Raw genomic sequence first — 13,562 nt, 5'->3', positions numbered from 1 at the left:
CTTTTTTTATTGTTTGTTTTTTTTTCATAAAAAAAAGCAGATACAATAAAAAAAACACATGAAATGCACATAAATTAGCCCAAAATGGCCAAAAAAACTACTAATTTCTGGGCTAAAACCACTCCTCCAGGGACAGATAGGTTGCTCAAAGCCCCCCTCTCTCACAGGTGAACAGAGAAACTTCCTTCTATCCAAGAAAGTATGGGAAAACAAAGAAACTTACCACACAGCCCTGAATTCAGCACTAACCTAAAACTGGACTATACTAGCTTAGAAAGGTGGGAAAACAAGATTTTTTTGTGTTTTTTTTTTCAAAAAATAAAGCAGATACAATAGAAAAAAACTTCAAATGCACAGACATGGCTATGACACGTTAGTGTGTAGCCTATAACAGTTTAATAGGTAATGTAAACACAAAAATGACTTTGTTAAAGTGCAGGCAGTACAATAAGTACAATATGTAGCTGAAACAAGCTTTTTAAATCACTGAAACTCTAAAAAATTTGCTTTTTAGGTGGAATTAGCTAAAGGCAGAAAGAAAATGCAGAAAAATGATAATCACTCCAAAGTCTCTTTTTTGTCTTTCTACTGCTGTAGAACTCTGTAGGGCACCAGGCAGGAGCTTACTGAGCTGCATACAAGCACAAAAACCTTGAAAATGTGGGTTTTATAGCAGTAAAATAAAAGATACAGAAAATTGTCCAAAATGGCCAATAAACTACTAATTTCTGGGCTGAAACCACTCCTCCAAGGACAGATAGGCTGCTCAATGCACCCCCTCTCACAGGTGAACAGAGAAACTTCCTTCTATCAAAGAAAGTATGGGAAAATAAAGAAACTTGTAACATAGCCCTGAATTCAGCACTAACCTAAAAACTGGACTATACTAGCTTAGAAAGGTGGGAAAACAAGTATTTCTTTTTTGTTTTTGTTTTTTCTAGAAAATAAAGCAGATACAATAAAAAGAACACCTTAAATGCACATAAATTAGCCCAAAATGGCCAATAAACTACTAATGTCTGGGCAGAAACTACTCCTCCAGGGAAACATAGGCCGTTTAAAGATCCCCTCTCTCACAGGTGAAACGTAGAATCTTCCTTCTATCTAAGTAAGGTATGGGCAAACATAGAAACTTGTAACACATCCCTGAATTCAGCACTAACCTGAAAACTGGACTATATTAGCTTAGAAAGGCGGGGAAATGGGTGTATATTACATAATTGAAATCCCAAAATATTGAACACCATAAGCTCAAACTTGGAATATTGAAATGTGATATAATCGATAGCTCAGAATAGTGAATTTTTTCCCAAGGAAAAAAAATGCTGTTCCGAGACACGCATACACAACACAAGCACACCCAAAAAAGTAATCCACACATATACACTTAAAATCCTACTTCTAACCCTACACTAAACTGTACATACATTACTATCTATCCACTTACCTTAACCCAAACCTTAACCCTAAAGTCCATAACTATTGCACACTCACCTTACCCGCTCCTTAACCCTATGGCCCGTAACTGTTGCACACTCTACTTACCAGCTCCCAAACCCTAAGGTCCCAAACTATTGCACACTCACCTTACCCGCTCCCTAACCCTGAGGTCCCTAACTCCCGCAAACTCACCTTACCCGCTCCCTGTCCCTAAGGCCCCTAACTATCTCACACTCACCTTACCTGCTCCCTAACCTTAAGGTCACTAACAATCCCATTCCCACACTTACCTTAACCCGGTCCATTCACACACTTACCTTAACCCGGTCTTTAACCATCACACCACAGTGGAGAAAATAGTGAAGTGGTAGAAACAGCCCACTGAATTCTTTCCCTAGGAAAAAATTAGATGTTCTGCAGCTTCGCTATTTTCAGCGTTCGCTGTTTTGGTTTCGATATTATAACAGTCAATGTTTTACTACTTTGATGTTATAATATAAACCTGGGAAAACAAGTATATATATTTTTGTTTGTTTTTTTTCAGAAAATAAAGCAGATGCAATCAAAAAAACACTTTAAATACACAGAAATGGCTATCACACTTGAGTGTTTAGCCTACAACAGTTAAACAAGTAATTTAAACACAAAAATGACTTTGTTAAACTGCAGGCAGTAGATTAAGTGCAATTTATAGCTGAAACAAGCTCTTTAAATTACAGAAACTCTAAAAAAGTGTCGTTTTAGGTGAAATAAGCTAAAGGCAGCAGGAAAATGCAGAAAAATGATACTTAATCACTCCAAAGTCTTTTTTTTTTGTCTTTCTGCTGTTGTAGATCTCTGCATGGCACAAGGAAGGAACATGCTGAGCTGTACACAAGCACACAAACCTTGCAAATGTGGGTTTTATAGCAGGGAAATGAAAGCGATAGAAAATGGCTATGACACATTAGTGTATACCATATAACAGTTTAATAGGTAATTTAAACACAAAAACAACTTTGTTAAAGTGCAGGGAGTAAAAATAAGTAAAATATGTAGCTGAAACAAGCATTTTAAATCACAGAAACTCTAAATAATTAGCATTTTAGGCAGAATAAGCTAAAGGCAGCAAGAACATGCAGAAAAATTATACTTAGTCACTCCAAAGTCTCTCTTTTGTCTTTCTGCTTCTGTAGAACTCTGCAGGGCACCAGGCAGAAGTGTGCTGAGCTGCATACAAGCACAAAATCTTTGAAAATGCGGGCTTTATAGCAGGAAAATAAAAGAGACAGAAGTTTGTCCAAAATGGCAAATAAACTACTAATTTCTGGGCTGCAACCACTCCTCCAGGGATAGATAGGCTAGTCAATTTTCCCCTCTCTCACATGTGAACAGAGAAAAATAAGTATTTCTTTTTTTCTTTGTTTTTTTTTTCAGAAAATAAAGCAGATACAATCAAAAAAACACTTTAAGCACACATAAATGGCTATCACACTTGAGTGTGTAGCCTACAGCATTTAAACAGGTAATTTAATCACAAAAATGACTTTGTTAAAGTGCAGGCAGTAAAATAAGTACAACATGTAGCTGAAAGAAGCTTTTTAAATCACAGAAACTCTAAAAGATCTGCATTTTAGGCAGAATTAGCTAAAGACAGCAATAAAATGCAGAGAAATGATACTTAATCACTCCAAAGTCTCTTTTTTGTCTTTCTGCTGCTGTAGAATTCGGCTGGGCACCAGGCAGGAGTTTGCTGAGCCGTATACATGCACAAAAACCTTTCAAATGTGGGTTTTATAGCAGGGAAATGAAAGATAAAAATTAGCCCAAAATGTCCAATAAACTAATAATTACTGGGCTGAAACCACTCCTCCAGGGACAAATAGGCTGCTAGGGTAACCACATTTCCTTCTCTGAGTGAGACAGGGCAGTTGTGTCCTGCTAAAAACCCTAAAAAAATGGCAAATGTCCAGAGATTTTAAGACAAAATATATTTCTTAAGTTTTCTTTAATAGTTGCATGAAACAGTTATTTTGTATCTGGATCACATAAACATTATATGACATAGCATAAGCAATTCAAATGCTATAAAAATAACCTTTTATTTTAGCAAGAAAGTGAAGTTCTGTCCTTTGCACTGGCCGTGGGTAGGTTTTATCCTACAAAATCTCACATTTTTACAAAAACTGTCCCACTTTGGACAGTTGAAAAGGTGGCAACCCTATAAGCTCCCCTCTCTCACAGGTGAACAGAGAAACTTCCTTCTGACCAATTAAGGTATGGGCAAACAAAGAAACTTGTAAAACAGCCCTGAATTCAGCTCTAACCTGAAAACTGCAATATACTAGCTTAGAAAGGCTGGAAAACAAGTATTTTTTTTTGGGTTTTTTTTGTTTTTTTTTCAGAATATAAAGCAGATACAATAAAAAAAACACTTTAAATGCACAGAAATGGCTATCACACTTGAGTATGTAGCCTACAACAGTTAAACAGGTAATTTAAACACAAAACGACTTTGTTAAAGTGCAGGCAGTAATATAAGTACAATATGTAGCTGAAACAAGCTTTTTAAGTCTCAGAAACTCTAGAAAATCAGTGTTTTAGGTGGAATTAGCTAAAGGCAGCAATAAAATGAAGAAAAATTATACTTAATCACTCTGTTTTGTCTCTCTGCTGCTGTAGAACTCTATAGGGCACCAGGCAGGAGCTTGTTGAGCTGCATACAAGCACAAAAACTTTGCAAATGCGGGTTTTGTAGCAGGGAAATAAAAGAGACAGAAATTGGCCCAAAAGGGCCAATAAACTACTCATTTCTGGGCTGAAACCACTCCTCCAGGAAAAGATAGGCTGCTCAATGCTCCCCTCGACACACAGGTAAACAGAGAAACTTCCTTGTATCTAAGAAAGGTGTGAGCAAACACAGAAACTTGTAACACAGCCCTGAATTCAGCACTAACCTGAAAATTGGACTATACTAGCTTAGAAAGGTGGGAAAACAAGTATTTTTTTTTTTTCAGAAAATAAAGCAGATACAATCAAAAAAACACTTTAAGCACACAGAAATGGCTATCACACTTGAGTGTGTAGCCTACAGCATTTAAACAGGTAATTTAATCACAAAAATGACTTTGTTAAAGTGCAGGCAGTAAAATAAGTACAACATGTAGCTGAAAGAAGCTTTTTAAATCACAGAAACTCTAAAAGATCTGCATTTTAGGCAGAATTAGCTAAAGACAGCAAGAAAATGCAGAGAAATGATACTTAATCACTCCAAAGTCTCTTTTTTGTCTTTCTGCTGCTGTAGAATTCGGCTGGGCACCAGGCAGGAGTTTGCTGAGCCGTATACATGCACAAAAACCTTTCAAATGTGGGTTTTATAGCAGGGAAATGAAAGATAAAAATTAGCCCAAAATGTCCAATAAACTAATAATTACTAGGCTGAAACCACTCCTCCAGGGACAAATAGGCTGCTAGGGTAACCACATTTCCTTCTCTGAGTGAGACAGGGCAGTTGTGTCCTGCTAAAAACCCTAAAAAAATGGCAAATGTCCAGAGATTTTAAGACAAAATATATTTCTTAAGTTTTCTTTAATAGTTGCATGAAACAGTTATTTTGTATCTGGATCACATAAACATTATATGACATAGCATAAGCAATTCAAATGCTATAAAAATAACCTTTTATTTTAGCAAGAAAGTGAAGTTCTGTCCTTTGCACTGGCCGTGGGTAGGTTTTATCCTACAAAATCTCACATTTTTACAAAAACTGTCCCACTTTGGACAGTTGAAAAGGTGGCAACCCTATAAGCTCCCCTCTCTCACAGGTGAACAGAGAAACTTCCTTCAGACCAATTAAGGTATGGGCAAACAAAGAAACTTGTAAAACAGCCCTGAATTCAGCTCTAACCTGAAAACTGCAATATACTAGCTTAGAAAGGCTGGAAAACAAGTATTTTTTTGGGGGTTTTTTTTGTTTTTTTTCAGAATATAAAGCAGATACAATAAAAAAAACACTTTAAATGCACAGAAATGGCTATCACACTTGAGTATGTAGCCTACAACAGTTAAACAGGTAATTTAAACACAAAACGACTTTGTTAAAGTGCAGGCAGTAATATAAGTACAATATGTAGCTGAAACAAGCTTTTTAAGTCTCAGAAACTCTAGAAAATCAGTGTTTTAGGTGGAATTAGCTAAAGGCAGCAATAAAATGAAGAAAAATTATACTTAATCACTCTGTTTTGTCTCTCTGCTGCTGTAGAACTCTATAGGGCACCAGGCAGGAGCTTGTTGAGCTGCATACAAGCACAAAAACTTTGCAAATGCGGGTTTTGTAGCAGGGAAATAAAAGAGACAGAAATTGGCCCAAAAGGGCCAATAAACTACTCATTTCTGGGCTGAAACCACTCCTCCAGGAAAAGATAGGCTGCTCAATGCTCCCCTCGACACACAGGTAAACAGAGAAACTTCCTTGTATCTAAGAAAGGTGTGAGCAAACACAGAAACTTGTAACACAGCCCTGAATTCAGCACTAACCTGAAAATTGGACTATACTAGCTTAGAAAGGTGGGAAAACAAGTATTTTTTTTTTTCAGAAAATAAAGCAGATACAATCAAAAAAACACTTTAAATGCACAAAAAATAACCCAAAATGGCCAATAAACTACTAATTTCTGGGCTGAGACCACTCCTCCAGGGACAGATAGGCTGCTCATAGCTCCCCTCTCTCACAGGTAAACAGAAAATCTTCCTTCTGTCAAAATAAGGTGTGGGCAAACACAGAAACTTTTAACAAATCCTTGAATTCAGCACTAACCTGAAAACTGGATTATACTAGCTTAGAAAAGCAGGAAAATGGGTGTATATCACATAATTGAAATCCCAAAATATCGAACACCATAACCTCAAATGTGGAATGTCGAAATCTGATATAATCAAAAGCTCAGAACAGTGAATTCTTTTTCCCAGTGTTCACCTCACGGTATATAATCCAATTTGATATCTGCCATGATAGAGGCTTTATGGAACTGCTCCGGTCATCAGTGGTGTATAAACACAATAAATAAGTAAACTTAAAACAGCACACCACTGAATACACCAGATGAATGCTGCCTGTCACCCAGTTTAAAAAGCTCTTAGAAGTAAAATCAAGTTGGAGGTTGCAGGAGCAAAACAGGTCCAAAAAATGAAGAGTATCTCAAGACCAACTATGTAAAAAGAATGAATATTTATTTAAAGATGAGTGCTTTCACTGTTAACACAGCTTCTTCAGATCTAAATTAAAATAAATAAAAACTTAAAATGATTCTTTTATATGATCACCTCTAGTGGTTAAACAAGTAATTGCAATGAAGAAAACATAAACTGATTCTTTTGTATGATCACCTCTAGTGGTCAAAGAAGTAATTACAATGAGGATACATATAATGAATGAATAACAAGTTGGATATACATCATAAAATCACAAATTAAATAGATGTTAAATGCTCAAACAATGCCTGCCCTGAAAATACAGAAAATCCCAGTCAACTACATTGCCAAATGAAATGACATGAAAAATTTTTTTTTGCGTTTTTTTTTTCAAAAAATAAAGCAGATACAATAAAAAAAAACTTTAAATGCACAAAAATGACTATGACATGTTAGTGTGTAGCCTATAACAGTTTAATAGGTAATGTAAAAACAAAAACAACTTTGTTAAAGTGCAGGCAGAAAATAAGTACAATATGTAGCTGAAACAAGCTTTTTAAATCACAGAAACTCTAAAAAAATGCATTTTAGGCGGAATTAGCTAAAGGCAGCAAGAAAATGCAGAAAAAATATACTTAATCACTCCAAAGTCTCTTTTTTGCCTTTCGGCGGCTGTAGAACTCTGCAGGGAACCAGGCAGGAGCTTGCTGAGCTGCATACAAGCACAAAAACCTTGAAAATGTGGGTTTTATAGCAGGAAAATAAAAGAGATAAAAATCGGTCCAAAATGGGCAATAAACTACTAATTTCTGGGCTGAAACCACTCCTCCAGGGACAGATAGGCTGCTCAAAGCTCCCCTCACTCACAGGTGAACAGAAAACCTTCCTTCTGTCCAAGTAAGGTATGGGCAAACACAGAAACTTGTAACACATCCCTGAATTCAGCACTAACCTGAAAACTGGAGTCTGCTAGCTTAGAAAGGCAGGAAAACAAGTATTTTTTTTTAAATAAAGCGGATACAATTAAAAAAAAGCACTTTAAATGCACAGAAATGGCTATCACACTTGAGTGTGTAACCTAAAACAGTTAAATGGGTAATTTAAACACAAAAATTACTTTGTTAAAGTGCATTCAGTAAAATAAGTACAATGTGTAGCTGAAACAAGCGAAATTAGCTAAAGGCAGTAAGAAAATGCAGAAAAATGTTACTTAATCACTCCAAAGTCTTTCTTTTGTCTCTCTACTGCTGTAGAACTCTGCAGGGCACCAGGCAGGAGCTTGCTGAGCTGTATACAAGCACAAAAACCTTGCAAATGTGGGTTTTATAGCAGGGAAATGAAAGAGATAGAAATTAGCCCAAAATGGCAAATAAACTACTAATTTCTGGGCTGAAACCACTCCTCCAGGGACAGATAGGCTGCTCAAAGCTTCCCTCTCTCCCAAGTGAACAGAGAAACTTCCATCCAAGTAAGGTATGGGCAAACACATAAACTTGTAAAATAGCCCTGAATTCAGCTCTAACCTGAAAACTGGGCTATACTAGCTTAGAAAGGCAGGAAAACAAGTATATTTTTTTTTTGTTTTTTGTTCATAAAATAACGCAGATACAATCAAAAAACACTTTACACAGAAATGGCTATCACACTTGAGTGAATAATTTACAACAGTTTAACAGGTATTTTAAACACAGAAATAACTTTGTTAAAGTGCAGGCAGTAAAATAAGTACAATATGTAGCTGAAACAAGCTTTGTAAATTACAGAAGCTCTAAACAAATGAGCATTTTATGCGGAAGTATCTAAAGGCAGCAAGAAAATGCAGAAAATTATACTTAATCACTTCAAAGTCTCTCTTTTGTCTCTCTGCTGCTGGAGAACACTGCAGGGCACCAGGCAGGAGCTTTCTGAGCTGCTCCATTGTAGATGTTATGCACTTTAGAAGAACCTCAGATGGTAATGAGAATAGCTTAAATCCATGGGAGATTACTAAGCTCAGGCTGAGCAATATGAACATGCTTAACTGCACTATATAGCACGTGTAGACTCTGATTTATGAAGCTTTGTCTACTCCCAATATGCCCTGCCATCCAAGCATTTACAGCTTATACCAGTTTAATAATTGACTGGCATGTAGTCCTTTATTGAAGGAACTTCTGATAGAGGCAGTTAGCTCTATATATCCCATAGTTCAAACATGGCAATAAAAGGACAGCTATAGTCTAAACACAGCATTTGTTTTCCAGTTATATTTCCTTCCTTAAAGATGGATTCCCATGATCCCCACTCATGTTAAAAAATATGACTTACCTGTTTTATATATATATATATATATATATATATATATATATATATATATATATATATATATATATATGGGTTACCGTCAGAACATCGGCAGACCATTTCATTGAAACCCATTTCACTGACAGACCATTTCACTGACAACTAGTAAATGCAGGAATTTAAGGTGAATAGCAGGGATTTGTCCCCCTCCCCAATGTAGTGCGACCCTGGAGTTAGTATATATAGTTAGGGGGGGCAAAGCCCTGCACCAATTTTGGTTTAAATTCTGTACTTTTTATGTTATTTTCTTCTTTTAAACCAAAATAGGTGGGGGGGGGGCTTTGCCCCCCTCACCCCCCAACTATATATACTAACTCCAGGGTCACACTACATTGGGGAGAGGGACAAATCCCTGTTACTTGCCTTAAATTCCTGCAAGTAGTAGTTGTCAGTGAAATTGACTCTTAGTGAAATGGGTTTCAATGAAATGGTATGTATATATATATATATATATATATATATATATATATGTATATATATATATATATATATATATATATATATATATATATATATATATATATATATATATATATATATATATATATATATGTGTGTAAAACACTTACCAGTACAGAAATATATATTCACTCAGTTTTTGCTAGTTGTGGTCTTTAACTTCACCAGTCAGTGGGAAAGAAGGTAAGATGTTTTTTCCTAACCGTTTATTATTTGGATTTCTGGCAATGATTCTTGGCTCACTAGTACTTTAGACTCTCTCTTCTGCATTACAGTCTCTTGGCATATCAACAGGTAGCTTTCCATAGTGTCAATTGCCCAAACCACAGGATGCCAAGAAATAGAATGTCAATGCTGCTTCTCATAGGAAATTATTGATAGAAAAGTTTCTATGTGTGATCCAGCAGTGATTCCTTTGTTTTGGGAGAACTCTCCCTTCTGCATGTTTGCGGAACTGTGAAGTTGGTGTATATAACTTCAGAGGGCATGGGGCTTTGCTATCATATCGAGATACAGGGAAGTTTTGCCCCCTGCCAAAAATGTGTATTGTTTGTTTGTGTTTTAGCCTTTTTGATATTTTGGGCATTTGTGTTTGGCTTTCTGGATCTTTGACATCTTGTGCATTGCCATTCCTTAGAGGAATTCAGGCTCTCATCAAAGAAAACTCTGTATTAAAAACTGATTCATTACCCACACTCAGTACATCATCACACTCACTGCCCCACACTATGTTATCAGGATTCAGTTCCATAGGACCAAAGTGGCCTTTTTCATAGCTGACTGCAGGTCATTTCCAGTGGTCTGATGTAGAGCTGTATCATGATCACAAAGGGGCGTGATAATGTATAGCCTAATCTAAGAATCAGTATATTTATAGCAATTGCCTTTCATGCCTCAAAAGTGAGTTGATTTAAGAGCTAATCCCCTTTCAGTTGTGAAATCTTAGTTTCCATGAGTTTACCATGCACTTGGAATGATAAAGTCTAATCACATAATGTCTCAGCAAAGTGTCCCTCTTTGGTCTGGGTTATATAGGATCTCAGGTAGCCTACTGGTTTATGAATGATAGCTCCTTGCTGTTCTGAGTACTTGTCATTTGGGTTTTACACTGCCATTGTTTCCACTATATGGAGTGTAGGTAATGAGCTGAATGCCTCATCATAGGGGGGTATCTCCTTCTGTTGAGCTTGTTGTCAAGCTGGTTCAACATTTGATATTTGCTCTGGTTGTAGAATCTTGTCTTCAACATTCTTGTTATAAAGAGATAAGAAGCTGATTATTCAACAGGTTTTAGTGGGTTGTTTCTGTAGTCAAATAAAATTAAACAGCAATCATGCTTCAGGCTAGCAGCATATTTCCTTCTAATGTTATTGTAAGTTTATATAACTATCGCTCTCGATCTCTCTACTAATCAATTAGGCAGTGTCTGGACTGTGAATGTTTTAATTTGTTAACTTCCAGTGCCTTGACATGTTATTTCAAGTAGCTTTCTCAGTGGTATATTCAGTTCTGAAGGAATTTTTTTAAATCCTGTCCTGAGCATCCACAGCTCCTCTGTGCTGGTCCTGCGGTTTAGGCTGCTTGTTTTCGCCTCCCATAATCCATCCTGGGTGCTCCCTCCCTGCTTTAAACGCAAAAGAAATACCTCCGGCCATCACCTGAAGACACCCTGATTTGGCCAGATTGCCTGGTGCTTAGAAAAATACTACTGAGAAGACCCCCCCCAACAAGATTGTGTAAATGTATGTTGCTTAACCCTAATTAAATGTAGACTTGATGTACTATCTATAGAGTTAGTCTTCACTCCCGTGTGCGCATTCTAGCAGCCTACCTCAGACCGTTTGCCCTCTCCCCCTCCTGTTATCACTACCCTAGAATATATTTAAACCTAATACTGGTCCAACTATCCCTGCTGTTTGCTATCTCCTTCTACCATTAGGTGGCAGCATTTACCAAAATAAATCCTAGATATTCTTTATAATCCCAACAAGTCTTATTTTTTCACAACAGTTGGTTGTGAGTTAATATCCTTAGACTGTAAATATCCCCCCCTCCGATAAACCACCCTCTGCAAAGGTAGCCTTCATTTTCTGGCTGGAAATATTTAGCTCATACCTTCTAACTATATCCATTAAACTGTTCTTTGCTGATACTTTTTCTGCCATACTCACTTCTAGTGTTCTTTCCCGCTCCGTTTGCCCTATAGGCTCACTCTGCTCCCCTACCCTGCCCCCAATCCCACCTACCCCACAGTGCTCCTAGACTTACTCCTATCTTACCCCACCTTCTCAGCCTAATTACCCAATACTAGCTCCCCCCTCATTACTCCTCCCACCTAGAGTTATCCTTCTTAAACTCTGTAATCTGTACTCCACCCAATAATTATAGTCCCCTCCTCTTTCCTTAAATCTCTAGAATACCTCCATCACTTTTTAAACCCTTTCTTCTTCATAGCCTTCTCTATTTTCCTAACCATTAATACCACTGTCTCTTTCCTCCAACATGCTCTCCTCAAGTTATCACCCCCTCCAGTCCCCCAGCCTCCTCTTTATGTTCCTACTTCCCTTATACTATGCTACCTCATATTCCACCTATGCTTGTCCAATACCACCTACAAAGACAGCTACCATACAAACCCACCTTCTCCCTCAATCTTACTCCCATTTCAACTCTATCTCCTCTTCTCTTGCACCTATTTCAGCCTAAACTCTTCTCCTCTAAAATAGAGAAAAAATGCCCAATAAACACCAAGTACCTCCACAGATAAAAAAGGCAGAAAACACAGTCCATAAAAAATACTGCAGAGGCAGGCTGTAAACGGCTTCAGAATGGCTTCAGAATAAAAAGCGTCTCCAATTCAGTAAAACCAGTACTGTCTTTAATGCAACACAAGCGCTTTCACTCACAGCTTCTTCAGGTGTATATACATAGCATTAATACCACCTTCTTATATACTCAAATAAAAGCACATGACCAATTAATGTAAAGTCATATAGTCACTAACTACATTATAAAACATGGCATTAACAAATAACATTTAAAAATACATCTGAATATATATATATCACTATTGCATCAAATACGCTCTCAAAAAGAGAATAAATAAATGAATAGATATATATATATATATATATAAACATTACACTCAAATAAAATCATAAAATTCATTTCATCAGGGCTATCTACGTAGTGCTCTCTTCTTCAGTGCCGGTTTAATGGGCACACTATCATTAAGCCCATGACCATAATTTGCCCTTAATATAATTATCCATTTAGCCTCCACTTCTTCCGTCCTGTCCCTAATGTCATTATCTCTCATTTACAAACACCTTAGAAATTACCATAAACTTAAATTTATGAAGCTGTCCTTTATCCAACACGTTTGGACAAGGCATTAACTCTAGAGCCTTTACCAATATGGTAAATATGTTCCCTAATCCTCTCTCTCAACATCCGGTCCGTCTTGCCTACATAAAAACTATTACAGACCAGGCACATAGCAGAAGGGGACAATGTTCTTTTAACTGAATGGCAGAAGTTGAATATTGCCACCAGTATTGAATACCTTAAATTGTTGGTTAAAGCAGCTGAGAGGAAAGAGTTGGTATTGATTGGCGAGGTAGAAAACAAGTATCTACAATTGCATAAGAAATATGTGAGTGAAACCTTTTGCAAGTTATTAGCTGATACCATTGAACATGTTTCCTCTTATAAACGTAAATTGCTACAAATTAAGATGAAGAAACTTCAGAGAGACCGCCAGGATTTCCGATTGGGCCATATCTTTTCCTGGACACGTGAGGTGATGATGACTACCACTGTACAGCAACCGTTGGAGGGGAAGCGACGCGATGATGCGAATATACAATATCACGATGACGTGGGAGTGCGACGTTCGGATGTTGGCGTTGTAGAGTCCATGGCTGTTAACGAGAAGGGACTATTTTTGGATACCAATGCTACGTTGCCACTGGTTCATCCTACCATTGGTAAGGATGATAGTACAGGTACAAGAAAGAAAACAATTGTGACTGTGGCGGAGGTACACAGGGGGGCAGGGAGTGATTTTTCACATTTCCCTGCACTGGGTCAACCAAGAATTGACGATGTTGCTGAGTTAGTTCCAGTGAAGAACTCACAAGCTCCAATGG

This window comes from Protopterus annectens, chromosome 2.part0 (assembly GCF_019279795.1).
Source record: "Protopterus annectens isolate FY-2018-M chromosome 2.part0, PAN1.0, whole genome shotgun sequence".
Classification (NCBI taxonomy): Eukaryota; Metazoa; Chordata; order Ceratodontiformes; family Protopteridae; genus Protopterus; species Protopterus annectens.
Note: the sequence above shows the minus strand (reverse complement) of the source record.